The following is a 14,038-nucleotide window of genomic DNA, read 5'->3' as shown; positions in this document are numbered from 1 at the left end:
GACCAAGTCAGGGTAACTGGAATATCCATCACCTCAAACATTCATCTTTTCTTTGTGTTGTGAACATTACAATTCTTCTCTCTAGCTATTTTGAAATACATAATAAATGACTGTTAACTATAATTTCTCTACTGCACTATCGAACACTAGAACTTATTCCTTCTATGTAGCTGTATTTGTGTACCCTTTAACCAATTTCTCTTCATTCCCCTTCTCCCCACTTCCATTTCCAGCCTCTGGTAACCATCATTCTACCTTCTACCTCCATGAGATCCACTTTTTAAGCTCCCACGTATGAGTGAGAACATGCAATATTTGTCTTTCTGTGCTGGACTTATTTCACTTCACATAATGAAATAGTGGCCAGAAGGGAGACCACTCCCTTCTGGGGTGAACACTTAGGTGGAGATAGAGACCTCAGTCCATGGGCTCCAGGCCTCCTCTTCCACTTGCTTTCTCCTACCTAGGTGAAGTTAGCTTTTACTAGGTGCACTCAGCATCCACTCTGTGCTAGGGGTTATGCATACCCCATCTCATTTAACCTTTACAGCAGCCTTGTGAAGCAATTACTGTGTTTCACTTTCTTCATTTCACTTTATTCGTTCAACAGATGTTTACTGAGCGTCCTCATCATGGTTCTGCCAAGGGGCCAGCCTTCCCTCCACCCCACCTCCCACCCCTAATTCCTGTTGTTTCCCTCTTGCTCCCTTCCATGTTTCAGGCACTGTTCTAAATGCTTGAGCTACATCAACAAACAAACAAATCTAAAAAAACAAAAAAATAAAGATTTTTCCCCCTCACAGAGCTTACTTTCTAGCAAGGGTAGGGAAAGGTGTGTTAGTAAACAAATAATAAACATAATAAGTAAGCAGAAGTATTTTTGGTGTTTGAAAGCGATAGGTGTCGGCCGGGCGCGGTGGCTCAAGCCTGTAATCCCAGCACTTTGGGAGGCCGAGACGGGCGGATCACGAGGTCAGGAGATCGAGACCATCCTGGCTAACACGGTGAAACCCCGTCTCTACTAAAAAATACAAGAAAACTAGCCGGGCGAGGTGGTGGGCACCTGTAGTCCCAGCTACTGGGAGGCTGAGGCAGGAGAATGGCGTAAACCCGGGAGGCGGAGCTTGCAGTGAGCTGAGATCCGGCCACTGCACTCCAGCCCGGGCGACAGAGCGAGACTCCGTCTCAAAAAAAAAAAAAAAAAAAGAAAGTGATAGGTACTATTTAAAAAAGAAGGGTAATAATACCATGTTATAACTTTGTGGAAGTGTTTTTCGTATTGCTACACAATTGTTATAATTTCAGTGGGCAAAGAACACATTGAATGGATGTGCCATTGGTTAGTATGGATGGAAGGATCTGACGCCTCTGTGTCTGGTCTTTATTGGGTTTCTCCATTTATCATTGACCAGGACTGGACAAGGGAGTATTAAATGGCTCCCCAGTTAGTATATGGGGTTCTGGTCATGGTCCTGCCTGTCCCCATTGTGAGGCAACAACCCCATTTCCTTGTGATAATTGGAATTGATTACTTGGGCTTACGCAGTAATTCCCTTCTCTGTCCGTTGATTCAAAGTCCTGAGGAGCCCAAAATGTCCAAGCAATAGTTTCAGTTTTCATTTCATTGGAAAAATTACTACATTCTCTGGAGGGAGTGTTTCTCTCCTGGGAACTAGGTGCTCCAAACCACTGAATCCAAGGCCATGGGCACAGGCAGGAAACGTTCTTCTGGTGAGTTCGTAGGTAATGGTGAAAGAGGCCACTCCTATCTTTCTTCCTTGGTTCCCAGCCCATCCATTCTGACTGTAGGAAGATGGCCCACTTGACCCCCTAGTATAAGGCATATACTGCATCTTGGAAGCACAGGCTGCCATCCCCTAGGTCATTTGGCAACTGAGCTATTGCCTGATGGACCATTCCACATTTCTGTCAAGCCAGATGCTTCTGGGTGATAGGAGATGAGCTCACTGCTTCAGTTCCTTTGCAGTAAAATGCTTCCCCTGGTCAGAGACAATGTTGTGTAGGACAACATAGTAACATATAGGGCACTCTTATAAGACTATGAATGATGGTACTGGCAAAAGCATTGTAGGCAAGAAAAGCAACTCTATACACAGTTATATTTCTATCTCTACAAGTAGAAAGAAAGGCATTGCTGCTTCTATGAAGGCAGAGCTCTCATATAATCAAACTGTCACCAAGTAACCAGCTGACCCCCCAGGGAAGTGGTGCCAGTTTTTGGGCTTAGCAGTGGCCTCTGCTATCTGCAGGTTGGGCACTCAGCTGTGGAAGTAACTAGATGGGCCTTGGTGAGTACAAGCCCATGTTGTTGAACCGATGCAAGTCTCCATTCTGACTGCCACAGCCACATGGCCATTGAGTAAGCACTGGAGGAGCTATGGAAAGAAGCTGACTGATAGCCACAAGTCATCCTGTCCACCTAATCTTGAGGATTTCTGTCATAGATGCCCACTGGTGGGGCATTCATGTGAAGCATGTGTATCTTCACACCTGTGACTGCTCTGAGAGGCCTGACCACATACCTCATTGACACCAATTTCTAATTTTGTTTATAGCAAGACTGTGGCCATCCAGACAGCCCATTGTCAACTGCCCATGAATCAAAGTAAATAAGTACCACTGGCCCTCTCTCTTTCAGCACAAAATGGACAACTAGCTGTGCCCCCCCTGAAATCCTGCCCAAGAGGCTTTCCTTCTGCCACTTGTATGACAGGACCAGCCTTGATTGGAGAGGTAATACAGCTGCCATCCATTTCTGGCTGGTACCAGCATACTGTGATATCCACCTGTGAACCAGACCTACACTTCTTCCTCCTCTACCAACTGCTGATGAGAAACTCCCCATGTATGGTTTTGGTATCAGGTATCAGTTGAGGGAGAAGTGGCAAAAAATAAGAGACGGTACTATGGCAGTCTGGGCCATCTGCTTGGCGACATAGAAGGCTTCTATGCGTGGCCAATCTTCTGATCCAGTGAATCAGATAGCCCCTGATTCAGTGGTCAATTCTGGTAGAACAGTCATCCAGTATTCATCGTCGTAGTTGGTCTCCACCAGGAGTAGGAGCAAGTCAGAACTGCTTTTCAAGTGGATGAAAGTTGTCCACAAAAAAATAATATATATGGCTTTATGCCCAAAGCCTAGCAGTCTATGCTGTGATTCTCCAGTTGGAAGTTGAAGAGGCTCCATGTTGCATCTCTGTCTGCCACAGATACCATGGGGTCTGTTGGGTCATAAGGTTCGGTGGCAGGGCAACTTGCACAAGTCTGCTGTTCAGCCCTGGGATCTACTGAAAACTGGCAGCTTTCTGGGCTACCTGTTAAATAGATCAAGACAACACTCCCAAATGTGGCATAAAAGTATGGCAAAAACCGCAATTGCTTTTGCACCAACCTAATACATTGCTTCTAGAATCCAAACGGGCTTACCAAGCACTATGTCCCCTTCTATGTGATGTTTGGTACAACATGCCACAACTTGCTTCTCGCGTTAGAAAAGGTATTCCACTGGGTCCCTAGGAACTTCACCAATATGACAGCCCCCTGAATTTTTGCAAGGTGTACCTCCTTCTCTCTGGCATGTATCACTAGGATATTTAAAATACTGGCTACCTCCTAAACACCAGATCCAATTAGCAAAATGATATCAATATAATGAACCAGCATGATGTTCTGTGGAATACTGAGCTGATCCAAGGTCCCTTTGAGCTCTATTATGATAGCAAACTAGAGACGTGACAAACCTCTTTTTCCTTACTGATAGGAATACAAAAGAAAATATTTGCCAGGCTAATGGCTGCATACCAGGTGTCAAGGGCTGTACTGACTTGATCCGAAAGACAGCTGGAACAGCAGCTTCACTTGGCGTCACTTACTAATGATTAATAAGTTTGTGATAATATACTATTATTCTCTAGGACCCAGCTGGTCTTTGCACCAGTCAGAGTGCAATTTAAATGGGAGTGTGATAGGAATGACCACCCCTGCTTCTCTCAAGTCTGTGATGCAGACACTAATTTCTGCAATTCCCGGAGGTGGATTGCTTTTGCTGTATTCACTGGGTGGGGGGAAGCTGGGTAGGGAGCTCAACACTTTTCCCCATGGAACCCCAAATCCCCAGGCCAGGGAACAAATCGAGGGATTCTGTTAGTGGTTATATATGTCTGCTCCCATCATTCATTCTGAAACTGGGGAGACAACCACAGAATGCAGGCATGATCCCACCGGACCCTCCATTAGAAGGTCTCAGGCCGAGATCGCATGTGTTCCCTGACCTTGCTACTCTTTACCAGTGGCCCTTGGGGCATTTTGGTTCTTAAGGAAAGAGTGGCCCTTGGGGCATTTTGGTTCTTAAGGAAAGAGTGGCCCACTGGCCTAGTCTCTAGTAACCTTCTGGATGGGCTGAATCCCTCCTCAGAGGACAGTCACCTTGGTTCATACCACAGGTCCTCCTTGGAGGAAGAGTCGTGATCTATAATTTCCTCAAAGGGACCCAGATTCCCCTCAGTCAAGGACTCTGAGTCTGTGGATGGCTCAGTCTGGGAACCTGGTAAGAGGCAATACCTTCTACTATAATGACTGAAGGTGGGTTTCCATCTAGCACACTTTGAAGTTTTCTTTCCATGTGTGTCAAGCACATATATGTGCCCCTCCTTTAGTGTAAGAGACTGTGAGGAGGGAGGTGTTAAAACACTGCAGCCTTTAGCTGAATCCTGGACTTGGCGCCCTGTTATGCCTCCTTCCCTGCACCCACGTGACATGAGGGGCTCCTTCAAGCTGTCGTGGAAGCCTTCTGATGGTCACATGTTCTCAGTTGTATGGTCATAATTTTAAATTTCACATTTCATATACACATGGCTGTGAGAAACAGCCAGGTTGCTTATCTTATCTGATTCTAAGAAACAAAAGAAAAGAAAAGAAAAGAAGTAGCTAGGAGCTTCCACCATGTTCATAAGCAGTCTCATTGCCACCCGGCTAAGTGCCACAGCTGCCTCATGGCCCGAAGTCTGGCTTCTGACCTGCACTTCAGCCCTTGCTCCCACCAATAATAACTTGCTTGCATCCTATTTCTCCCAGCAAGGAGATAAACCCTGTGTTGCACAAATACAGAACCAACGCAACTCCAGAATCCTGTTTGAAGGGTCTGCTTCCTAGGGCCACTTCTGGTATCAGTCCATAGCTGCTCGCCAGGCGCGTAGGAGAAGAAGGCATATCAGGCAGCAGGACCAGCATTAGCCAGTGTCTGGAGGCACAGGGGCATGGAGAATGCCAGGAAGAGCAAATGCTTGGTTTCCTGAGGCTGGGACATGGCAGGAAATGACGCTGGAGGGGTTGGCAGGGGCCAAATAAAAAAGGGCCTTAAATACCAGGCTTGGGAGTTTAAATTTTACCCTAAAGAGAAGGAGCAGGTAGCAGGAGGCTCTGGAGAGTTCATGGCTTCATCTGCATTTTTGAGATGTTACTATTGTTGTCTTCACTTCACAGATGAGGAAACTGAGACTCAAGGTAGATGAGTAACTTATACAAGGTGACATCGCTTGTGCAAGTCATGTGACATACACCCTAGAAGCATCTTATCTCTTTGAATTCCTGGGGAGAGCAGCAGAGTATGGTGTCATGCTCTAGTTATCTAATGATGGGAAATCACCTCAAACTTAAAGGCTTAGCACATTGACAATTGTTGATTTTGCTCATGAATCAACAATTTGGGCAGGGATTGACAAGGAAGCTTTGTCTCTATGCCATACAGCATCAGCTGGGGCCACTTGCCCAAAGCAACTTGTAGAGTGCGGGGCATGGCTAGGACCAGGAGGCAAATCCCAGGAATTGGGGGAAGGCTGGCCACCAGCTCCTAGGTCTTGGCAGAGACTGAGTCACAGGCAGAGGGCCATTGCTCTGGTGAGTGTTACCGGGAGACAGGATTGTCCTGGCTGGTGGGGTAGTAAAGGTCCATCAAGGGTGTTAAAGGCCACTCCATCTGTTCCCCAGGAAAATGGAAGTCCTTCGCCAAGGAAAGAGTTTTAAGTGGCCTCTATGCCACCGCTGAGACAGGACAGCAGGTCCCTGTGGTATCTCCACTCAAGCTTGCACACATCCACTGCTGAGTCATTCACTGCTCCCTGCTGTGGAGCACTTGGCCTGCAGGCTTCTGTCTTTGGAGTTGGGAAACCAGCCTCACTCCACCCTCCACACTCTGGTCACTGTTCTGCACTCTTTGCCCACAGGACAAGCCTGCCCCGCTCCCCTTGTCAGCCCCAGGTAGTCAGGCAGCAGCAACAGACATACAACACAAGTAAATCACACCCGCATAGCCTTTGCAAACCCAATTCACGTCTCATTTAGGACAGTCCCAGGTGCTTTGCAGTCATTCAGTTGCCACACTCCTGTGAACAGGAGAGGCCTTCCCTGTCTTGCTCATCACTGGGTCCCCAAGACTCTGCCTGGCATATATTAGATATGCAATAATCATATGTTGAATTATTAACCCTATTTTGTGGATGAGAGAACCAAGGCAGAGTGGTTATTATTTGCCGAAAATCAGACAGCTCTGAAGTGGCAGAGCTGGGATTTACAGCCAGGCACTCTAACTCCAAAATTCATGCCTTCAACACCACTATGTTCTGCTTTTTAATTAACATAATGTCAGCCGGGCACGGTGGCTCCTGCCCATAATCCCAGCACTTTGGGAGGCTGGGGCAGGCAAATCACCTGAGGTCAGGAGTTCGAGACCAGCCTGGCCAATGTGGTGAAACCCGGTCTCTACTAAAAATACAAAAATTAGCCAGGTGTGGTGGTGGGTGCCTGTAATCCCGGCTACTCAGGAGGCTGAGGCAGGAGAATGGCTTGAACCTGGGAGGCAGAGGTTGCAGTGAGCCAAGATCACGCCACTGCATTCCAGCCTGGGTGACAGAGCAAGACTCCATCTCAAAAAACAAAAATTAAAATTAAAAGCCGGGTGCGGTGGCTCATGCCTGTAATCCCAGCACTTTGGGAGGCTGAGGTGGGTAGATCACGAGGTCAGGAGATCAAGATCATTCTGGCTAACACAGTGAAACCCCGTCTCTACTAAAAATACAAAAAAATTAGCCAGGTGTAGTGGCAGGCGCCTGTAGTCCCAGCTACTCAGGAGGCTGAGGCAGGAGAATGGCATGAACTCAGGAGGCGGAGCTTGTGGTGAGCCAAGATCGTGCCACTGCACTCCAACCTGGGTGACAGAGCAAGACTCCTTCTCAAAAATAAATAAATAAACAAATAAATAAATAAATAAAAATAAAAATAATGTCAACCATTTCCTCAACTTTTCTTTTTCCAGGAAAACATTTCCAAACTTTTTTCTTACATAGGTAATAAGAATCACATGACATAAGTGGCACTTGTATATGGCCCTGGAATATAGTCTCATCTCACTGAAGCCTCATCAGAACCTCTACAGCATAAGGCTCAGAGAAACAGTGGTCTTTCCTGCCCTGTTCATTGTGTACCCTCAAAGCCAAGCCTGGTGCATAATATATACACAATTAATATATGTTGGATGAGTTACATTTACAGATGTGGAACTGGGATTCAGAGAGCTGATTGTTGACAGAATCAGTAAATGACAGAGCCCTGATTTGAAACTGGTCACTCTGTCCCCAAAGATTATTTCTACTGCATCATGCTGCTTGGCCTTTCCGGGTTTCAGTTTCCTCACCAGTTAAATGGGAATCCCAAGGCTCCTTAGAGTGTTTGTCATGACAAAGTATATAACGGAAGTGAAGGCGCTCTGCGAAGAGGAAGGGGACACATGGGTTGGGGGGCGTCTTTCTTGTTTCCTTCACTGAGGCCTCTGCAGGGCCTAGTGCAGGGGAGGAGCTAGGGATGCTGCAGTGAGAGAGAGAATGATGCCTACAGGACATGAGTAAAATTGAGATGGATGGATGGACAGATGGATGGATGAGTGGATGTAGGGATAGCAGATGGATGGATGGGCAGGTGGGTGGACAGATGAATGGACAGATGGGTGGATGGATGGATGGATGGATAGATGGATACATGGACAGATAGTGTCTTAGTTCATTTTGTGCTGCTATAACAGAATATCACAGACTGGGTAATTTAGAATGAACAGAAATTTATTTGGTTCATGGTTCTTGAGGGGCTGGCATCTGGTGAAGGACTTCTTGCTGCATCACAACATGGTGGAAGGCATCTCACGGCAAGAGAGAGCAAGCAGGTGAGGAACTCACAATAACAACCCATTCTCACGATAATGGCATTAATTCATTAATGGGGGCAGAACCCCCATGACCTAAGGCCTCACCTTGTTAAGGCCTCACTTCCCAACACCTTCACATTGAGGAACAAATTTCCAATGTACAGACTTTGGGGGATACATTCAAACCATAGTAGACGGAAAACTAGATGGGTGGATAGAAGGGAGATGGATCGGTTGGTGGATAAGCGAATGCAAGGATGATGATGGATGGATGTGAAATAGACATTACTGTACAGTGTGGTCTCAGGCTGGTATTTTAGTCTTTATCCAGCAGAGGGCACCAAGGTTCCAATAATTGGCCTACGCTGGCGTTTTCTCTGCAGTAGAAAGCCACTTGCAGGAGAGCACACCTGAAATCAGAAGCCGGCCTGGCCTGTAGCTTATGGGCAGCTCAGGCAGGTGATAGGTTTAGGACACAAAGGACCAAGTTAGAGTCCTGGGGTGCGGGGCATAAAAAACAGGTTTAGGGCACGGTGGCTCACGCCTGTAATCCCAGTACTTTGAGAGGCCGAGGCAGGCAGATCACTTGAGTCCAGGAATTCAAGACCAGCCTGGCCAACATGACGAAACCTCATCTCTACTAAAAATACAAAAATTAGCCAGGTGCGGTGGCATGTGCCTGCAATCCCAGCTACTCGGGAGACTGAGGCAGAAGAGTCACTTGAACCCAGGAGGCGGAGTTTGCGGTGAGTGGAGAATGCAACACTGCACTCCAGCCTGGGCAACAGAGTGAGAATCCATAAAAAAAAAAAAAAAAAAAAAAAAAAAAAGGCACAGGCTTAGGGACAGACCCTGGCATCTCCCTCCTGGAATGGGGCCTCAGGGAGAGAACTTCACACCCTAGAGTCCAGATCCCTTTTGGGGAAATAAGTGCGCCTTCTGGGCTTGTGGTGAGGATGAAATGAGATGCACGAGAGGGAAAGTTTGGTATGCTGGGGGCCCCTGACATAGGTCAGGTATCTGAGTCTGAGGGACTTGCATGACTTATTCTAGGCCACCCAGAAAGTGTGAGATGAGAAGTAAAGACAGTTTCTGAAGCTCCAAATGAGATTTCTATAAAAATAGAGAAAATTCTATTAGAGTAAAAGTGGTTCCTGGGGAATCAAGACAATTTGTGGGGTCAGGGGGTGCGGCTCTGAGGCTAGAGACGATTGTTGGAAACCCTGGGAGGCTGAGTTGCATCCTGAGCCCATCCTGCCGCCTGGGGCAGATACCAAATACGCACTTAGCACCCGACCAGGAGCCCCAGGTGCAAGCCGATAATGTGGGAAATTATCATTTTACCGTGAACTTGACTTGCACCTCCCACAGTGACTGGATGTGAATTTGCCATCTTAACAGAGTGTTTCAGGAGGCTGAGTTTTTCCTTTGGCGTTTATTCTATGTGTTGTTGTCACTCCTGGTCCCTGCCAGGGATTTATCGCAGGGACCAAGCCTGGTTTGAATTACTTCAGAATGAGCTTGCCAGCAGCCAGCATCCTGTAAAAGAAGCCAGGCCCAGTTCCAGACAGCTTCAAACAATAAGCAGAGAAAGCCAGTCTCAGGTTTCCCGGAAGCAAGTGGGTGTGCTGAGTGGAGGGAGGGTCCAGCCCAGAGCACAAAACAGCGAACTGGCGAACTGGCGTTGGACGGATAGCTGGTCCCCTGGCTTGGTGAGTGCCAGCCTGGAGACTGGGAGAGGGACCCAAATTTGGGAGGCAGACAGTACTTTCAGTTTACCCTTTTTCTTCTCATAAGGCAGCATTCAGAACCTGCTGAGGAGCTGCAGGCCAGTATAGCCTTGAGCAGGACAGACCCAATGTGGTCTAAACCCACTCCTGGTGGGGCTGCCGCCTGAGACCACATTTGTGTTTCAGCCGCCCCCAGTGTGGTTCACCCATGGCGCCAGCTCCCCGTCCTGGGCTCAAACGTGGTCTTTGCATTCATCCCTGATAAAGTTCCCCTGGGAGCATTCCACTCATTAGTCCAACTTGTTGAGTCTCATGCCTTCATGCATCTGTGGGCTCAACGTTTTCTGATCTCCTGCTCTGCGCCAGCTCTGTTTTTGATACTGGTGAGACAAAAGAGACTGCTATAACCTGAAGGGAAAGGCAGAGGTTTGCAACCTGGTGGAGGGTACGAGGCACAACAGGAGGTGCGAATAACCAGCTTTGGAAGGGGATCCTGTGTTCTGGCGAATCCTATGCCCACTATCCTCATACATGGTGCAGGTTGATGAGCTTGCCCTCTGTGACCTTATCCCAATCTCCAGCTAAGTGGTGGAGTGAGACAAAAGCAACAGAGGGCAGGCTGGAGAGGACCGGCAACTGACAGAGAGCCAGCAGCAAAGAGCAAGGAGCAGGTGGAAGAATCCAGAGACCTGTGAGCAGCAATGCAATGAGAAAGGGAGCTGCATTTGTCAGCGGGGCTCCTGCCAGGATCCTGGAGGGCAGCGGCTGAGAGTTTGCAGTCTAATGCACTGTCAAATTATTCTTCATGGCCCCAGTGCTATTCCACAGTGGACAGGTGTGTGCAAGCCTATTTCCAAAGGCTCAGGAAGCTGAGAGGCCAAAGAAATAGGCTGATATATCCCTTTCCTCAGAAGAAACATTTCAGAGGGACTCAAAGAGAAGCCATGTCCGAGAGACAAGCTGGTGTATTCCCGAGCCATTCCCTCCCAGACCTAGGGCTTATCTACCATAGGGAAGGAACGAGTACGACAGTTATAGGGAAAGGCAAGAATGCTCTGTGAATCTGCCTAAGGACAGGATTTAGGGTCAAGTTTGTTTTGGCCTAAAGACAGGATTTACGGTAAGTAGTGTTCTTACACAAGGAATAGTAAATAAAGTAGAAATCTTAGAGGCCTTCCTTGACTGGGGTTAATCAGAAGTCATCATGTCAAATTAACATCTAAAATGGAGCAGCTTTAGCCCCCAACAAATGCCCAAACAAGGCAGACCTGGCACAATGTTTGCAGCCTTCACCACAGGCTGGAGGCGGGGCCAAATGCACAGAGCCGACACTAGGCTGTGGAGACCTGAGGGCCCCGCGGACTCCCCTGTGCCGAGTTCCAGGGCAGTGGGGTGGGGAAGGAGGCAGGTCCTCCTCTGTGCTGATAAACCACCAGTGGGGCACCCCACAGGCAGGCCTGTCACACCTCACTCTGACATCTGGGGCTACCCTCTGGGGGCTTCGTGCTTCCTTTATGACTGTGCCACCTGTGATGTGCCTGCCCCCTAGAGCTGGCTCTAAAGGCTCAGCCCTGCCACACCTCCCACCCTGAAAATGCCAGGCCCAGAGCTTTTGGTCAGAATCCGACTCTGACATGGCCCCTAGTGGGACAGCAGATCTCACTTACTTTATTTCCGTTGTGCCTTTTCCAGGACTAGGACCTGCTGTCAAAGGTCGGCTTCTGCAGGCTCCTTCAGCTCCTCCTCCCACTGGCAAATCTTCAACATTGGGTTGTCACAGTGGGTAGAGGACATATGGACAGGCCAGACTTGTGCTGGGCTGGAAATTCTGCCTCTGACTGACCTGTGGTCTCCTCACTTGTGAATGGAGGACAATTGCACCTGCCACCTAGGGCAGCTGTGAGGTTTGCTTGGGGTGACAGGTGTGCCAAGCACTGGTGGATGCCCAGTAAATGTCTATTAGATCCAGATTCTGGGAGGCATAGGGGCCGGATCGCAATCTGCGGGTTTGATGGGAATTACACCAGCTCCTAACTTGGGGCTGGGTCAGAATTCTTTCTCCCTACTGGGTCTTTGTGTTTTGTTTTGTTTTGTTTTGTTTTGTTTTGTTTTGTTTTGAAACAGGTTCTCACTCTCTGCTCAGGCTGGAGTGCAGTGGCACCATGGTGGCTCACTGCAACCTTGACTTCTGGGCTCAGGCAATCCTCCCACCTCAGCCTCTTGAGTAGCTGGGACTACAACTCTTGGGTTCAAGCAGTTTTCCCATCTCGGCCTATCAAAGTGCTAGGATTACAGGTGTGAGCCACCCACCCAGCCTCCTACTGGGTCTTGATACATATCTACATAGAGAACGTTACAAGGGCCAGACTGGGGCCAGAAGTTTGCAACTAAGGCTAGAGTAGACTCTAAAGAGAGGAAGCAACCTTTAGGTGGCCCTGAGGACCGGCAGAAACTCCCGATGAGAGCTGAGTGCCAGCACTCGTATCCCAGCTGCATGCACGTGTAGGCAGGGGTGCACATTACATGTGCGTGTACACCCCACGTGTGGGGTGAAGGGTGCTTGTGGAGCTGATGGCCACTCTCTGGGTTTGGGCTGTGGCAGGACTTCCACCCTCTGAGTGGTGCGTCTAACTTTCTGAGCCTTCCTTTAGACAGCCAGCTGAGCCCAGTGTGCTTCCTGGAGCCAGCCTCACAGCTGCTCTTCCCACTCCAGGGAGGAGCCTGGCTCTGGCAGGGGCAGCATGGCACCCGCTCCCTGCTCCCAGTACTAGGTCAGGGCACGAATGGGAAGGGGGACACTGAACAGGGATAGAGAAGTGGGTGGGACCCGGAAACATTGGTATCGGGAACAGACTGAAAGAGCAGTGTCAGGGAGGGAGTTGGCAGGCAGTGACCAAGTAGCAATGGGATGAGAAGGAGAAACAGAATCACAACAAAGTTGTCACAGATGGGAAGGAAGTAAAAAGCCAGAAAGAGGGGCAGAGAGAGACAGGAACTATAGAGTCAGAGGCAATGGAGACACAGAAAGGGAGAAAGACAAAGAGACTCCAAGAAGAAAAATTATGACAGAAGCGGATGTGCAGAGAGAGAAACAGAGTTACAGAGGAAGGAGAGGGAAAGAGACGCCAAAAGAATCAGAGGCAGAGAGGAAATAATACATGATCCACAAACAAGAAGCAGAAAGAGAGGGGCAAATACAAGGATGTGTGTCAGGGATGGTAAGTAGGAGAGGGCAGAGCCAGGAGGGGCCTCAGAATCCACCACGTTCAACCCTCTCCCCATTTTGCAGGTAAGAAAACTGAGGCCCAGCAAATCATGGCAGGATCAGGCTCAGAATACAGGTGACAAAGAGAGCAAAAGAAGAAAGGACACTGGAGGAAAGATGAGAGCTGGACAGAGAGTTCCAAGGGGAGAGAAGCAGGAGGAGAGACGGATGGGAGCGGAAGGGGCACAGCGGGCTATGGTAGGGGTAGGCCTCTCCCTAAACCGTGGAATGGCAGTGGCCAACAGACTCCAGAGCCTCTGGCTTGGCCCAGGTCCCAGTTGCAGGCAGGGAAAGAGAAGGTGGGAAAGAAGAACAGAGCACTTGGCTAGGGTGTGGGGCGAGGCTGAACAAACACAGCCATGAGATTTCCATTTAAATCCCACATTCCTATCGGGGTCAGTGATTTGTTCCTCAGACCTCTTCAGACTAGAAACAGTAAGTCAGAAAGAAGTGCCCTGGAGGGGAGCATGCTGGCAGGCCTAAGATGTGTCAGCCGTGGAAATCTACAACTGCGAGCCACATATACCAGGAGTTACCATGGTTCTCCGTCCGGACCAGGCAGTGCAGGGCGTGAGCACTGGGGCTGTGAGTGGGCTTAATAACGATTCACAGACATCAAGAATGCTCAAGCGGCCGGGTGTGGTGGCGCACGCCTGTAACCCCAGCACTTCGGGAGGCCGAGGCAGGCAGATGGCTTGAATCCAGAGTTTGAGACCAGTCTGGGCAACATGACAAAACCCCATCTCTACAAAAAATACAAAAATTAGCCCAGCATAGTGCACATACCTGTAGTTCCAGCTACTTGGGAAGCTGAGGTGGGAGGATCACTTG

At 48.8% G+C, this 14,038-nt stretch overlaps 1 pseudogene; it reads right to left on the bottom strand.

Moving 5' to 3' along the window:
* The window catches only part of LOC104665194, a 67,820-nt pseudogene that overhangs the window by 42,799 nt on the left and 10,983 nt on the right, over positions 1-14,038 (bottom strand).

This window comes from Rhinopithecus roxellana, chromosome 15 (genome assembly GCF_007565055.1).
Source record: "Rhinopithecus roxellana isolate Shanxi Qingling chromosome 15, ASM756505v1, whole genome shotgun sequence".
Taxonomy (NCBI): domain Eukaryota; kingdom Metazoa; phylum Chordata; class Mammalia; order Primates; family Cercopithecidae; genus Rhinopithecus; species Rhinopithecus roxellana.
Note: the sequence above shows the minus strand (reverse complement) of the source record. Positions and strands in the feature narration are given on the sequence as shown.